General features: G+C 38.6%; 1 pseudogene; it reads right to left on the reverse strand.

The window, feature by feature from the left end:
* Nucleotides 1–1046: 1046 nt before the first annotated feature.
* The window catches only part of LOC102405927, an 84440-nt pseudogene continuing 68125 nt past the window's right edge, over nucleotides 1047–17361 (reverse strand).

Below are 17361 nucleotides of genomic sequence, written 5' to 3' on the forward strand. Positions count from 1 at the left end.
GACAGAATTGGTACATGTTTCATCATAATACACCTGCTTATGAGAATGGACGTTCAACACTAAAAAGGATTTACATTTTACATGGATCATTTGTTGTGTGGGCAAATACTTCTGGTTTACTCAAAGCCAGGATCTTTATTCGGTTCCAGAGGGAGGCCTTGGCAGAATTTGCTGATTACTCATTAAATGGCTGAAACATGTAGAGACGTTATTTATCTTACAAAGCTTACCCACAGCAAAAACATAGGTAAAAATGAGGTAAAGACTATGGGTAAGATTATGGTTCTTGGAAAGTTTAAAAGTTAGCTGTGTTTCTGGTAAGCTTTTCCTTGTAAGCATGTTTTAAACAAAGCTGAAAACATGAAGTGTTGGAAGGCCACAATCTTAACAAGCATGTCTTGTTTTCCAGCAAAAACACAGCACTATACAACAACTTCTCCCAGCAGGCCATTCAGAGACCAGTGTGGCCCCATGTGCACAGCAGAGACATGGTTCTGATGCTCCTCTCTCTTCAATATGATCTCTGTTCCCTGGACAGTTGTTTCTGTCTGCATTACTCATGGAATAACACTGTATACATTCCTTCAAGAACCAAGGAATCCAAGACAGGCAGACACCATCTCTGCTTTCTAAGCCACAATGATAAATTAACATTAATCCTGCAGAAGGATGAATTAAATTACTTCCCTAAGAAGTCTGTACTTACCCTTAGTTCTCTGAGATAATCAGTCAATGGAAACCAAAACTGGTCCACATTAACTGAGAGCACGTGGACACCACTTTCCTCCAACTCCTTCCCCTTTGAATGATCATCGAGAGGCACTTGAAACTGGAAGGATGTGGCACTCCTCTAGGAAATAGCGAAGACTCCAGGAGAGGGCTCCGTTTTCCGACAGAAAAGTGCCATCAAATATATTGTTAAGCTTGAAGCAGAGGCTAAATGGTTTGGTGGGAGCAGTTTTTGTTGTTGTTGTTGTTGTTGTTTTTTGAGGTGGGGGGGATGTCAGTTTTTTCTCATTAGTTTGTCATTGCTGTGGTTCAAGTTCTCAGAAGGTTGAGAATCTTGCCAGGTCCTTCTCCATCTCTGGATACTGCTCTGCTCTCTCAGCTTCTCCATGGCCTTCCTGTGCTCCTCGTCCACTTCTGCCTGTTTGCTGTGCTGCTCTTTCATGAAATCCTCCCACTGCGTTACATGCTGTTTCTCACTAGCCATTAAAAGGTCATTATGAATCTTTTTTCACTCCTGTTCCCTCTGGTGGAATCTACAGACCGAGTCAGTAGCTGCTTGCAATCTCTGGAGAACTTGGTTTAAGTTGTCTTGCATTGTTTCTCTACATGTCAGAAGAGTATGTTCACTTGTCCCATGGATCATATTCTTCAGATTTTCAAGAACTTGCATTTCTCAAAGACCATGTTTTACTTCAAATTCTTTCACAAAATAACGGGTTTCACCTTGGATAACTGGTCAGTGATCTAACAGCCTTGAATGAATTTCTCCAAGATCCTTGATAATGAGGTATGCTGGTGAGCCTGCAAACCCCAGAGAGTCCTTCTTCTTGCCGCCGCCACCACCTAGGGTGGCCTCACAACCCATTAGGGTCTCTGTCCCACTGACACTCACCCCACAAATTTAGTGTTATTTTCATCTTGACTTCATATTTACTGCCTTTAGTGCTTGAATGAAATATGCATAAAGGTTGCTGTTTAGTGTATTTTGACACTAAGTAGTGACTTTTCATTCTGTCTTTCATCATAGGTTTCACTTATATTACTGTGCAGGTCCCTTTTAAAATGTTATTTGAAATGTATGGAATGATGAATTTCTTTGTCTTACTCTTTCAGGAATTGAAAGTATTACTTTTGTGATTCTATAAATATGGAGAATGTTATAGATTCAACAGTGTAAGAGGATCATCATATATCTAGGTAGGGAAGAATTCTGGCACATTAAGAATGATGCCCAATATAGTGTCACTCCTTCCTTGTAAAGGCCAGTTGACTTTATATACCATATTTAGGTTTCAGGCCACTATTGTGGAACCCAGAGTGGGTCTGATACAGTTACAAGTAATTTTCTGTCAGGACCATCTTAAATCATTAAAAGCAATTCAAGAGATAAACTACTAGACTCCTGAAATTTTTAGGTTTCGACTTCCTGTCTCATGAGTTAGTCTTTGAAAGAAGTCAGTCTACCTGAAGTTCTTTTTTTCCTCCTGAGGTTCTTAAGGCCAGAGATAATACTAACCTGCTCCATTCAAAGTCATAAGCAGATTTTCTGGCTCTTTCTGACCCTTAACAGTTGGGTCTTATTTAAGCTGGTTTTTGGAAGTAAAGAAACAAATAAATTGCTTTCTAGGAATATCTTTCCACATGCAATTTTCCTTTTTGTAGGGTTGCTTTGAGGCAAGAGTATGTGTATTATATCCAATAAAATGAATTTTCCAGGTAATTTGACTAATATAGCATTATTACATAAAGCATGTTTGGATGAAGGGTGGAGGGGTGATTTGATGAGGATAAGTATGTAGAAAAACCAGAATAATTATGCAAATTAATCAGCAATTATTTTCAGTTAGTATAAGAAGGAAATAAATTTGTAAATTAATGTTTTCATGACTATACATTTGCACGGAAAATTAGCCAATCAGTTATGTATATGTGAAAACTCATGAAAAAAATATTTGAAAGCAAAAAGGAATGGAAAAAATGTTTTCATAAAGAAAAAATAACTATAACTGTCCTCTTGAAAAGAGTTTATTACAAATTTGGGACTTTTGATCCCATCCATGTAGTGTTCATTTCCTTAAGACTTAGTAGAAATTAGTAAAAATGTTGGTTTCATATTTATTATAGTGTAAATGTACATGTAAAAGTAGGAAGTGAAGAAACACCTGGAGTAACAGGAAAATTTGGCCTTGGAATACGGAATGAGGTGGGACAAAGGCTAATAGAGTTTTGCCAAGGGAATGCACTGGTCATAGCAAACACCCTCTTCCAACAACACAAGAGAAAACTATACATGGACATCACCAGATGCTCAACACCACAATCAGATTGATTATATTCTTTGCAGCCAAAGATGGAGAAGTGCTATACAGTCAGCAAAAACAAGACTGGGAGCAGACTGTGGCTCAGATCATTAAACTCCTTATTGCCAAATTCAGATTGAAATTGAAGAAAGTAGGGAAAGCCATTGGACCTTTCAGGTATGACCTAAATCAAATCCCTTATGATTATACAGTGGAAGTGAGAAATAGATTTAAGGGACTAGATCTGATAGATAGAGTGCAGGATGAACTATGGGCAGAGGTTCATGATATTGTACAGGAGACAGGGATCAAGACCATCCCCAAGAAAAAGAAAAGCAAAAAAAGCAAAATGGCGGAGGAGCCAAGATGGCGGAGGAGTAGGACGGGGAGAACACTTTCTCCCCCACAAATTCATCAAAAGAGCATTTAAACGTCGAGTAAATTCCACAAAACAACTTCTGAATGCCGGCAGAGGACATCAGGCACCCAGAAAAGCAGCCCAACTCTTCGAAAGGAGGTAGGAAAAAATATAAAAGACAAAAAAAGAGACAAAAGAGGGAGGGACGGAGTTCCGTCCCGGGAAGGGAGTCTTAAAAAGAGAGAAGTTTCCAAACACCAGGAAACCCTCTCACTGCCGAATCTGTGCCGAGCTTTGGAAGCACAGAGGGCAACATAAAAGGGAGGGGAAAAAAAATAAACAATTAAAAATCGCGGATTGTGAGCCCTACGGTAACTCCCCCAGCGGAGAAGCAGCGCAGACACCAGCACACGGCATTAGCAAGCGGGGGCTGGGCAGGGAAGCGCAGCGCGGGCTGTGTCCCTTAGAGTAAGAATCCGCCCGAATGTCCTGAGCGCTATCTGAGCGAAATAATTTGGGCTAGCAAACCAGACTGTGGGATATCTACCACGCGAAAAGCCAGCCCTAACCTAAGACACCGCCAGGCCCGCGCACGGAACAAAGGACTGAGCAGAGATAGCCGGCTGCAGACCTTCCCCCTCCGGTGACAGGCAGCCAGAGCTGGAAGGGGGCAATCGCAGCCCCAGAAAGACACTATCTATAAAACTGTAAGCAGGCTTCTTTGCTAACTAAAACTTCTTGGGGGTCTGGACAGTCAACATCTGCCTGAGAAGGTGCGCCGGTTTTACACCCAGATAACCGAGTGGCGGGGAGGCGATAAGTCGCAGCATTGGCGCCCGCCAAACACATCACCTGAGCTGCTCGGATCTGGGAAGAGCACAAAACGCAGGCCCAACCGAGTCTGCGCCTCTGAGGACTACCCGAGTGCCTGAACCTGAGCAGCTTGGACCTGGGAGCTCAGCCCAGGGCCGGCCTCTGATTGTTCCCGGCGGAACAACCTAGAGCCCGAGCAGTGTGGGCACGGAGGCTACACACGCCGTGAGCGGGGGCAGACCCAGTGTGGCTGAGGCACTGCGAGAGCACGCCAGTGTTATCTGTTTGCAGCATCCCTCCCTCCCTCCCCACAGCGCGGCTGAACAAGTGAGCCTAAATTTAAAAAAAAAAAAAAAAAAAATAGTGTCCTCAACCATCCCCTTTGTGTCAGGGCGGGAACCAGACACTGAAGAGACCAGCAAACAGAAGAAGCTGTAACAGAGGGAAACGCCTTGGAAGCTACAGGCCATAGATTAAAACCCTGTGGTTACTACGGATTACATAGGAAGGGGCCTATAGATCTTGAGAAATATAAGTCGGACTAAGGAACTGCCAAAAATGAACTGAACCCACAGTACTCACAACAAAACCAGAGAAAGACCTAGATATATTTTTACTATTTTTATGATCAATCTTTCTTTCTTTTTTTTTAATTAAAAAAGAAAAAAATTTTTTAAGTCCTCTATTGTCCTTTAATTTTCACTTTTATAACTATTACTTTGCAAAAAAAAAAAAAAAAACCCTATTTTTTTTTTCTTCTTCAGCAAACTTCATATATATATTTTATAATTTTTTGACCGTGGTTTTTTTTTTTTTTCTTTTTTCTTTTTCTTCTTTTCTTTAACATTGTATTTTTGAAATTCCAAACTGTACTCTAGATTTTTAATTTTAGCCTTTTGATATATGCTATCAATTTTGTACCTATAGTTTTTTTCATAATTTCTGTGACTTTTTTTTTCCTCTGTTTCTTTCTCTTCTTCTTTTATATAACATCATATATCTGCAATTCCAAACTCTACTCAAGATTTTTAATTTATGCTTTTTGGTATTTGATATCAATTTTGTACCTGTATTTTCTTTATAATTTTTGCGACATTGTTTTTGTTGGTTTGTTTGTTTTCTCTCTTTATTTTTCTTCTTCTTCTTCTTCTTTTTTTTTTTTAACGTTGTATTTTTGAAATTCCAAACTCTACTCTAGATTTTTAATTTTTGCTTTTTGGTATTAGTTATCAATTTTGTACCTGTAGTTTCTTTATTACTTTCACGACCTTGTTTGTTTTTCTTTGTTCGTTTTTTCTCTCTTTCTTTTCCTTCTTCTTTTCATTAACATCGCATTTTTGAAATTCCAAACTCTACTCTAGATTTCTAATTTTTGTTTTTATGTATTTGTTACCAATTTTGTACCTTTAAGAACCCAATCTTCAGGACCCATTTTTCACTAGTGTACGAGATTACTGGCTTGACTGCTCTCTCTCCCTTTGGACTCTCCATTTTCTCCACCAGGTCACCTGTATCTCCTCCCTAACCCCTCTCTACTCTACCCAACTCTGTGAATTTCTGTGTGTTCCAGACGGTGGAGAACACTTAAGGAACTGATTACTGGCTGGATCTGTCTCCCTCCTTTTCATTTCCCCCTTTTATCCTTCTGGCCACCTCTGTCTCCTGCCTCCTTCTTCTCTTCCCTGTATAACTCCGTGAACATCTCTGAGTGGTCCAGTTGTGGAGTGCACATAAGGAAGTGACTACTGGCTAGCCCACTCTCTCCACTATTGATTCCACCTCATCTCATTTGGGTCACCTCTAACTCCCTCCTCCCACTTCTCTTCTCCATGTAACGCTGTGAACCTCTCTGAGTGACCCTCACAGTAGAGAAACTTTTCATCTTTAACGTAGATGTTTTATCAGTGGTGCTGTATAGAAGGAGAAGTTTTGAAACTACTGTAAAATTAAGACCGATAACTGGAAGTAGGAGGCTTAAGTCCAAACCCTGACTCCAGGGAACTCCTGACTCCAAGGAACATTAATTGACAGGAGCTCATCAAACGCCTCCATACCGACACTGAAACCAAGCACCACACAAGGGCCAACAAGTTCCAGGGAAAGACATAACAAGCAAATTCTCCAGCAACAAAGGAACACAGCCCTGAGCTTCAAGATACAGGCTGCCCAAAGCCACCCCAAAACCATAGACATCTCATAACTCATTACTGGACATTTCATTACACTCCAGAGAGAAGAAATACAGTTCCATCCACCAGAACATCGACACAAGCTTCCCTAACCAGGAAACCTTGACAAGCCACCTGTACAAACCCACACACAGCGAGGAAATGCCACAATAAAGAGAACTCCACAAACTGCCAGAATACAGAAAGGACACCCCAAACTCAGCAATTTAAACAAGATGAAGAGACAGAGGAATAGCCAGCAGATAAAGGAACAGGATAAATGCCCACCAAACCAAACAAAAGAGGAAGAGATAGGGAATCTACCTGATAAAGAATTCCGAATAATGATAGTGAAATTGATCCAAAATCTTGAAATTAAAATGGAATCACAGATAAATAGCCTGGAGGCAAGGATTGAGAAGATGCAAGAAAGGTTTAACAAGGACTTAGAAGAAATAAAAAAGAGTCAATATATAATGAATAATGCAATAAGTGAAATTAAAAACACTCTGGAGGCAACAAATAGTAGAATAACAGAGGCAGAAGATAGGATTAGTGAATTAGAAGATAGAATGGTAGAAATAAATGAATCAGAGAGGATAAAAGAAAAACGAATTAAAAGAAATGAGGACAATCTCAGAGACCTCCAGGACAATATTAAACACTACAACATTCGAATCATAGGGATCCCAGAAGAAGAAGACAAAAAGAAAGACCATGAGAAAATACTTGAGGAGATAATAGTTGAAAACTTCCCTAAAATGGGGAAGGAAATAATCACCCAAGTCCAAGAAACCCAGAGAGTCCCAAACAGGATAAACCCAAGGCGAAACACCCCAAGACACATAGTAATCAAATTAACAAAGATCAAACATAAAGAACAAATATTAAAAGCAGCAAGGGAAAAACAACAAATAACACACGAGGGAATTCCCATAAGGATAACAGCTGATCTTTCAATAGAAACTCTTCAAGCCAGGAGGGAATGGCAAGACATACTTAAAATGATGAAAGAAAATAACCTGCAGCCCAGATTATTGTACCCAGCAAGGATCTCATTCAAGTATGAAGGATAAATCAAAAGCTTTTCAGACAAGCAAAAGCTGAGAGAATTCTGCACCACCAAACCAGCTCTCCAACAAATACTAAAGGATATTCTCTAGACAGGAAACACAAAAATGGTGTATAAATTCGAACCCAAAACAATAAAGTAAATGGCAACGGGGTCATACTTATCAGTAATTACCTTAAACGTAAATGGGTTGAATGCCCCAACCAAAAGACAAAGACTGGCTGAATGGATACAAAAACAAGACCCCTACATATGTTGTCTACAAGAGACCCACCTCAAAACAGGGGACACATACAGACTGAAAGTGAAGGGCTGGAAAAAGATTTTCCATGCAAATAGGGACCAAAAGAAAGCAGGAGTAGCAATACTCATATCAGATAAAATAGACTTTAAAACAAAGACTGTGAAAAGAGACAAAGATGGTCACTACATAATGATCAAAGGATCAATCCAAGAAGAAGATATAACAATTATAAATATATATGCACCCAACACGGGAGCACCGCAGTATGTAAGACAAATGCTAACAAGTATGAAAGAAGAAATTAACAATAACACAATAATAGTGGGAGACTTTAATACCCCACTCACACCTATGGATAGATCAACTAAACAGAAAATTAACAAGGAAACACAAACTTTAAATGATACAATAGACCAGTTAGACCTAATTGATATCTATAGGACATTTCATCCCAAAACAATGAATTTCACCTTCTTCTCAAGTGCACATGGAACCTTCTCCAGGATAGATCACATCCTGGGCCATAAAGCTAGCCTTGGTAAATTCAAAAAAATAGAAATCATTCCAAGCATCTTTTCTGACCACAATGCAGTAAGATTAGATCTCAATTACAGGAGAAAAACTATTAAAAAATCCAACATATGGAGGCTGAACAACACACTGCTGAATAACCAAGAAATCACAGAAGAAATCAAAAAAGAAATCAAAATTTGCATAGAAACGAATGAAAATGAAAACACAACAACCCAAAACCTGTGGGACACGGTAAAAGCAGTCCTAAGGGGAAAGTTCATAGCAATACAGGCACACCTCAAGAAACAAGAAAAAAGTCAAATAAATAACCTAACTCTACACCTAAAGCAACTAGAAAAGGAAGAAATGAAGAACCCCAGGGTTAGTAGAAGGAAAGAAATCTTAAAAATTAGAGCAGAAATAAATGCAAAAGAAACAAAAGAGACCATAGCAAAAATCAACAAAACCAAAAGCTGGTTCTTTGAAAGGATAAATAAAATTGACAAACCATTAGCCAGACTCATCAAGAAACAAAGGGAGAAAAATCAAATCAATAAAATTAGAAATGAAAATGGAGAGATCACAACAGACAACACAGAAATACAAAGGATCATAAGAGACTACTATCAACAATTATATGCCAATAAAATGGACAACGAGGAAGAAATGGACAAATTCTTAGAAAAGTACAACTTTCCAAAACTCGATCAGGAAGAAATAGAAAATCTTAACAGACCCATCACAAGCACGGAAATTGAAACTGTAATCAAAAATCTTCCAGCAAACAAAAGCCCAGGTCCAGACGGCTTCACACCTGAATTCTACCAAAAATTTAGAGAAGAGCTAACACCTATCCTGCTCAAACTCTTCCAGAAAATTGCAGAGGATGGTAAACTTCCAAACTCATTCTATGAGGCCACCATCACCCTAATACCAAAACCTGACAAAGATCCCACAAAAAAAGAAAACTACAGGCCAATATCACTGATGAACATAGATGCAAAAATCCTTAACAAAATTCTAGCAATCAGAATCCAACAACACATTAAAAAGATCATACACCATGACCAAGTGGGCTTTATCCCAGGGATGCAAGGATTCTTCAATATCCGCAAATCAATCAATGTAATACACCACATTAACAAATTGAAAAATAAAAACCATATGATTATCTCAATAGATGCAGAGAAAGCCTTTGACAAAATTCAACATCCATTTATGATCAAAACTCTCCAGAAAGCAGGAATAGAAGGAACATACCTCAACATAATAAAAGCTATATATGACAAACCCACAGCAAACATTATCCTCAATGGTGAAAAATTGAAAGCATTTCCTCTAAAGTCAGGAACAAGACAAGGGTGCCCACTTTCACCATTACTATTCAACATAGTTTTGGAAGTTTTGGCCACAGCAATCAGAGCAGAAAAAGAAATAAAAGGAATCCAAATTGGAAAAGAAGAAGTAAAGCTCTCACTGTTTGCAGATGACATGATCCTCTACATAGAAAACCCTAAAGACTCCACCAGAAAATTACTAGAACTAATCAATGACTATAGTAAAGTTGCAGGATATAAAATCAACACACAGAAATCCCTTGCATTCCTATACACTAATAATGAGAAAACAGAAAGAGAAATTAAGGAAACAATTCCATTCACCATTGCAACGGAAAGAATAAAATACTTAGGAATATATCTACCTAAAGAATCTAAAGACCTATATATAGAAAACTATAAAACACTGGTGAAAGAAATCAAAGAGGACACTAACAGATGGAGAAATATACCATGTTCATGGATTGGAAGAATCAATATAGTGAAAATGAGTATATTACCCAAAGCAATCTATAGATTCAATGCAATCCCTATCAAGCTACGAACAGCATTCTTCACAGAGCTAGAACAAATAATTTCACAATTTGTATGGAAAAACAAAAAACCTCGAATAGCAAAAGCGATCTTGAGAAAGAAGAATGGAACTGGAGGAATCAACCTACCTGACTTCAGGCTCTACTACAAAGCCACAGTTATCAAGACAGTATGGTACTGGCACAAAGACAGAAATATAGATCAATGGAACAAAATAGAAAGCCCAGAGATAAATCCACGCACATATGGACACCTTATCTTTGACAAAGGAGGCAAGAATATACAATGGATTAAAGACAATCTCTTTAACAAGTGGTGCTGGGAACTCTGGTCAACCACTTGTAAAAGAATGAAACTAGAACACTTTCTAACACCATACACAAAAATAAACTCAAAATGGATTAAAGATCTAAACGTAAGACCAGAAACTATAAAACTCCTAGAGGAGAACATAGGCAAAACACTCTCTGACATACATCACAGCAGGATCCTCTATGACCTACCTCCCAGAATATTGGAAATAAAAGCAAAAATAAACAAATGGACCTAATTAACCTTAAAAGCTTCTGCACATCAAAGGAAACTATTAGCAAGGTGAAAAGACAGCCTTCAGAATGGGAGAAGATAATAGCAAATGAAGCAACTGACAAACAACTAATCTCGAGAATATACAAGCAACTCCTACAGCTCAACTCCAGAAAAATAAATGACCCAATCAAAAAATGGGCCAAAGAACTAAATAGACATTTCTCCAAAGAAGACATACAGATGGCTAACAAACCCATGAAAAGATGCTCAACATCACTCATTATCAGAGAAATGCAAATCAAAACCACTATGAGGTACCATTTCACACCAGTCAGAAAGGCTGCGATCCAAAAGTCTACAAGTAATAAATGCTGGAGAGGGTGTGGAGAAAAGGGAACCCTCTTACACTGTTGGTGGGAATGCAAACTAGTACAGCCACTATGGAGAACAGTGTGGAGATTCCTTAAAAAACTGGAAATAGACATGCCTTATGATCCAGCAATCCCACTGCTGGGCATACACACTGAGAAAACCAGAAGGGAAAGAGACACGAGTACCCCAATGTTCATCGCAGCACTGTTTATAATAGCCAGGACATGGAAGCAACCTAGATGTCCATCAGCAGATGAATGGATAAGAAAGCTGTGGTACATATACACAATGGAGTATTATTCAGCCATTAAAAAGAATACATTTGAATCAGTTCTAATGAGGTGGATGAAACTGGAGCCTATTATCCAGAGTGAAGTAAGCCAGAAAGAAAAACACCAATACAGTATACTAACGCATATATATGGAATTTAGAAAGATGGTAACAATAACCCTGTGTACGAGACAGCAAAAGAGACACTGATGTATAGAACAGTCTTATGGACTCTGTGGGAGAGGGAGAGGGTGGGAAGATTTGGGAGAATGGCATTGAAACATGTAAAATATCATGTATGAAATGAGATGCCAGTCCAGGTTCGATGCACGATACTGGATGCTTGGGGCTGGTGCACTGGGACGACCCAGAGGGATGGAATGGGGAGGGAGGAGGGAGGAGGGTTCAGGATGGGGAACACATGTATACCTGTGGTGGATTCATTTTGATATTTGGCAAATCTAATACAGTTATGTAAAGTTTAAAAATAAAATAAAATTTAAAAAAAAAAAAAAAAAAGCAAAAGCAAAATGGCTGTCTGAGGAGGCCTTACAAATAGCTGTGACAAGAAGAGAAGTTAAAAGCAAAGGAGAAAAGGAAAGATATAAGCATCTGAATGCAGAGTTCCAAAGAATAGCAAGGAGAGATAAGAAAGCCTTCTTTAGCAATCAATGCAAAAAATTAGAGGAAAACAACAGAATGGGAAAGACTAGAGATCTCTTCAAGAAAATTAGAGATACCAAGGGAATATTTCATGCAAAGATGTGCTCGATAAAGGACAGAAATGGTATGGACCTAACAGAAGCAGAAGATATTAAGAAGAGGTGGCAAGAATACACAGAAGAACTGTACAAAAAAGATCTTCACGACCAAGATAATCACGATGGTGTGATCACTGACCTAGAGCCAGACATCCTGGAATGTGAAGTCAAGTGGGCCTTAGAAAGCACCACTACGAACAAAGCTAGTGGAGGTCATGGAATTCCAGTTGAACTATTTCAAATCCTGAAAGATGATGCTTTGAAAGTACTGCACTCAATATGCCAGCAAATTTGGAAAACTCAGCAATGGCCACAGGACTGGAAAAGGTCAGTTTTCATTCCAATCCCAAATAAAGGCAATGCCACAGAATGCTCAAACTACTGCACAATTGCTCTCATCTCACACACTAGTAAAGGAATGCTCAAAATTCTCCAAGCCAGGCTTCAGCAATATGTGAACCGTGAACTTCCAGATGTTCAAGCTGGTTTTAGAAAAGACAGAGGAACCAGAAATCAAATTGCCAACATCTGTTGGATCATGGAAAAAACAAGAGAGTTCCACAAGAAACATCTTCTGCTTTACTGACTATGCCAAAGCCTTTGACTGTGTGGATCACTATAAATTGTGGAAAATTCTGAAAGAGATGGGAATATCAGACCACCTGATGTGCCTCTTGAGAAACCACTATGCAGGTCAGCAAGCAACAGTTAGAACTGGACATGGAACAACAGACTGGTTCCAAATAGGAAAAGGAGTACGTCAAGGCTGTATATTGTCACTCTGCTTATTTAACTTATATGCAGAGTACATCATGAGAAATGTTGGGCTGGAAGAAGCACAAGCTGTAATCAAGATTGCCAGGAGAAATATCAATAACCTCAGATATGCAGATGATACCACCCTTATGGCAGAAAGTGAAGAGGAACTCAAAAGCCTCTTGATGAAAGTGAAAGAGGAGAGTGAAAAAGTTGGCTTAAAGCTCAGCTTTCCAAAACTGAGATCATGGCATCTTTCCCATCACTCCATGGGAAATAGATGGGGAAACAGTGGAAACAGCGTCAGACTTTATTTTTGGGGGCTCCAAAATTACTGCAGATGGTGATTGCAGCCATGAAATTAAAAGACGCTTGCTCCTTGGAAGGAAAGTTATGACCAACCTAGATAGCATATTAAAAAGCAGAGATATTACTTCGCCAACATAGGTCCGTCTAGTCAAGGCTATGGTTTTTCCAGTAGTCATGTATGGATGTGAGAGTTTGACTGTGAAGAAAGCTGAGCACTGAAGAATTGATGCTTTTGAACTGTGGTGTTGAAGAAGACTCTTGAGAGTCCCTTGGACTGCAAGGAGACCCGACCTGTCCATTCAAAAAGAGAACAGTCCTGCGTGTTCATTGGAAGGACTGATGCTAAAGCTGAAACTCCAGTACTTTGGCCACCTCATGTGAAGAGTTGACTCATTGGAAAAGACTCTGATGCTGGGAGGGATTGGGGACAGGAGGAGAAGGGGACAACAGAGGATGAGATGGCTCGATGGCATCACCGACTTGATGGACATGAGTTTGAATGAACTCTAGAAGTTGGTGATGGACAGAGAGGCCTGGCGTACTGCAATTCATCGGGTCGCAAAGAGTCAGACACGACCGAGCGACTGAACTGAACTAAGATTTACAGCATAACTTGTTGAAATTTAGTGAAATAGTCTTTAAATAATTAATTTTAAGAACTTATCTAAAAAATGTCATAAAGTATATTGATATCAATGAAAAATACTGAATCATTGCTGTGGGCAGCTAATTCTTTGAATAGTTCTGCTATTTCTATTTAAAGTTGAGAAATTTGTAGCTTGCAGAATTGTAGTGTAGTTCTGGTTTTTACTTCCCTAAATGTATAGAGGCAGTTTATCATGGGGAACATATTGTCATAAGATCTTGGTTTTAACTGAGAGTGACTAAAGTCCATAGGTAGGCTGTTCCTGAAATTTATTTCTGTCGATGGACATAAGTCTGAGTGAACTCTGGGAGCTGGTGATGGACAGGGAGGCCTGGCGTGCTGCGATTCATGCGGTCACAAAGAGTCAGACACGACTTAGTGACTGATCTGATCTGATCTGATAGTTGTAAACTGGATACATATTTGCCAAATAAACTTTTGAGTGGAATTGAAAAAAAAGTTTAAGAAACAGGTCAGGATACCAGTGACTTGTGTGGTTCGGTCCTTCACATTTAAGGGTTCAGGTCTGCTTTAGGGAAGCCATATAATCATAGAGCACTTTAGTGTTCTCCTGAGGTGAGGCTTAGGAAATGATATCCAGGAGTTCAAATGATAGGAACCAGTTTCTGTCTGGAGCAGATCTCCAAGGGCAGTTCAAGATCAGAAGGAATTCTCAGAGCTTTTCATCCTCTAGAAAGATTTGTTCTTAGGACACTCCAGGCACTAGGAGAAACTGACTGGCTCTTTATTCATTAAACAAATATTCATTAGGCACTGTGATAGGCAATCTTGATAAATGATGAACAAAATTGATACCATTACTACTTTTCACTGAGTTTGCAGTCCACCTGACACAGAATCAAAGAACAAAAGTAAACCACCACAATCCAACTTTAGGGTCATAAGAGTTATAACACATAGCTCTAGATAATCTCTGTTGGTAGTTTTGCCTGCTTGGCCTATTCATACCCTAGTTTGGATCTTGTATCCAGGGCTGCTGTTTGGTTTCATTCACCAGAGTACCTTTGCTGATTATTAAACATGTTGAAAATTTCTGTACCAATTGGCATGAAGCTGCTACACTCTAATCCTCCAAATCCTTCCTCCCATAAATACCCTGGCCACTCTGACTCCTCCATCTGAATCCTTGTATCTCTTTATGATCCAGTAACAAACAAATGAGGAATCTTTAATTCCCAGTTCTAATACTACCTACTGCATTTCCTGCTCATGTGAGTTGTTAAATATTTTGACCTTCTCTTCTGCTTGTATCAGTATTGACATTCTTGTTCCAAAACCCACTCATTAATGCTATTATTCCTAGACTCTGGCTCTGCTTTTTCCCTGCAGCTCTTAAGTAAATGAAGATATATTCATGAACACTGAATCTTTTGACTGGGTCTTCCTTATTGTTAGTAATTTTCTTTGATTTTTCTTGCCTTTCTTTGAATCTTTATTTTGGTGTTTTACTCTAAAGTTATCTGCTTCTTGATATATTACCCAGATGCAGAGTGACTTATGAAATTATCACTTGCCATCTGTTGACAAAATCAAGTGACCTGAGACACGAAAGAGAGGACCACATCTTCGGTGTAAGACACTGATTACCTTGAATATTCTTCTTTAGTATCCCAGTTTTATATGATGTCTCAGACCTAAAAGCTACTGATATTGTATTGTGCTTCATAACAAAACAGTTATTTTTTTCAAGACACTGATGAATTGTACTTAAAATTTAGGTATATAAAAATGACCCATGCATGCCTTGAGAAGACTAGCTATCTATGTGAAGTTCTCTAAATTTCTACTATAGAGCTTTATCCATGTAACTGAAGATTTTCTTACCTGTTAAATGCACATCTATCTAACAAGGGGAACGCTATTATTAGTCATTGTAATTTAGTAATATCAATGGCTACCATTTTGATTATATGATAGACAATCTACATTTTACTCATATATCATAATTCTTTCAGTAATCATTATTAGATAATTAATATCATTATCCTCATTTTAGACAGAAGGAAATTAAGATAAGAGATGCTAAAACTTTTTGCTTAAAATCATGCAGCTACTCAGAATAAACATCAATATTCAAATGAAGTCATTCTGACATCAGAACTTGTGCTGTTAGCATCACCAGATTTAGCAGATAAAATATTTTAAATGTCTATTTAAATTTGAATTTCAAGAAAATAACAAATTACTTTTTAGTATTAATATACACACATGGAATATCTGGGGCACAAATTCAGATTTAGTTGGGCTTCTTGGCATCCTGTATTTTGTCTGACAATGCTACCTTAAACACTACCCTTTGCTTTTTCCAGGGTAATTAAAACAACAGTGAACATTGAAGGTGGAGCAAGAACAGTGGTGCAAAACATGATGGCAGTGGGCAGAGGACTGAAGGACCAAGTAAGAGGTGAAAAGACCAAGAGCTCTGGAGGCTATTATCAACTTAAAACACACACACACACACACACACACACACAACATGAGAGTTTTATTTGCAACAAAATGAGGACAATAGTCCAGGAAACAGCATTTCAGATATCTCTGAGAAATTGCTCCAAAGAGGCAGGGTGGAGGGAAAGTCAGTACATATATGATTTTGGTGAAGGTGGAGTACATGCAATCAAGCACAATTCTTTTTGTAGATTTTTCTAGTCATGAGGAGCAGTCATCACCATGAAGGATTTTAGTGTTTTTCTAGATATGAGGAGATATAAGAATTGGGCTCATAAAATTGGCTCCTGAAAATATCTGAAGACCTGTTCTGCCAGTCCTCCTCACATCCCCCCCATGCAGATAGACTCATTTCTGCTCTCCATCCTGAACTCTTTTCAAGAGGTGGTGTTGAAAATCAGCAGCCAAAGCAGCACATGATCTAATCCTTGTAGAAATAGATGGCAAGTACCAATTTGTAGCTTACTTGCCCCCCTCATGATCATAAGTTCAACCATGGCTCATGAGGCATTTCATGACCATTTCATCCCACAGTGCTAGGAAGGCTCATTCCTAGGGCTGGCAAATATTTCACTGATAGGCCACTCAATGTATTTTACTGGACTAGGTCATAACAGCAGCTAAAGGACTCTGGATGACCTGTCTTACTAGTCTATTATTATCCAGGAAAAATTCCTTTTTATTGTAACTTTCCATATCTAGAATTACACTATTATAATTATTGATCTCATATAAACTATATATTTTGTCAGAGGCTCAGTCATACATTTGTTAATGCAGGAAACAACCATCTTGCAAAACAGCAAAGTAGGAATAACATAGATAGCAGTATTAATGAAGTTGCAAGTAAGAGTTAAGTCAAGAACTTCCATTACATGCAGCCCAATATACTCTCAGGTCATCTGACTTAGTCTATTCTGTACCATTCTTATCTTTCAGGAAAATTATGTATTGGCATTGTCCATAAGTCTCTCAACCCAATTTCCTAGTGTTACCAAGCTGGTTATCCTTAGTTTAATGTAATTGTTTCCAAGACAGAAGGGCCCTTAAAACTCAAATGACCAAAGTCTGGTGTTAACCACATAAATTCATCCTGTAATTGTAGGAGGTTTCATTCCTTGGCTGATTTATTTCCTTGTTGCTTTGATTGAGTTTAAATAACTTTAGAGGAAAACTCATAT

The sequence above is a fragment of the Bubalus bubalis genome, chromosome X (assembly GCF_019923935.1).
Source record: "Bubalus bubalis isolate 160015118507 breed Murrah chromosome X, NDDB_SH_1, whole genome shotgun sequence".
Lineage (NCBI taxonomy): Eukaryota > Metazoa > Chordata > Mammalia > Artiodactyla > Bovidae > Bubalus > Bubalus bubalis.